Source organism: Nansenia antarctica (genome assembly GCF_963989245.1).
Source record: "Nansenia antarctica genome assembly, chromosome: 2".
NCBI classification, from domain to species: Eukaryota; Metazoa; Chordata; class Actinopteri; order Argentiniformes; family Microstomatidae; genus Nansenia; species Nansenia antarctica.
This window is the reverse complement of record NC_137675.1, coordinates 30,999,829-31,000,482: the sequence shown is the minus strand read 5'-3', so window position 1 is coordinate 31,000,482 and position 654 is coordinate 30,999,829.

Here is a 654-nt window from a genome sequence, read left to right as displayed (position 1 = left end):
TTATTTGTAGTGAAACTTCCTTCTCAAGTATCTTACTAATGAATGTGAGGTTTGATATCGGTCTGTAGTTTTTCAGTGCATCGGCGTCGAGGTTGGGTTTCTTTAATAGCGGTCTTACAACAGCTGTTTTGTAGGCATCTGGGAAGATGCCTGTTTGAAGCGACGTATTTATGATCTTCAGAACTTGATTTGAGACACTATCAAACACCCGCTTGAAGAATGCTGTTGGGTCAAGGCAGGAGGTGGAGGAATTAGATTTAGAGACAGTGTTACAGAGGTCCAGTAGTGTAATACAGGTGAATTCACTCATAGTTGCTGCTTTTGTTTTCCTGAGGTCGACTATGTTTGCGTCAGGGGTGATGCTGGCTCTAATAGATGTTATTTTATTATTAAAGAACAGTGCAAGCTCTTCACATTTTGTTGCTGAGGGGGGGGGGGGGCAGTGTTGATTATCTTGTCAATAGTAGAGAATAACACTCTAGAGTTACTAGCGTTTTCTGTAATTATCATGGAGAAGTAGTCCTTTCTAGCAAGGCGTATTGTCTTGTTGTAGGCAGTCATCCTGTCTTTGTAAATATCACAGTGAACTGTGAGCCTAGTTTTCCTCCATTTTCTTTCAGCTGCCCGACATTTCCTCTTGCTGTCATTAACACT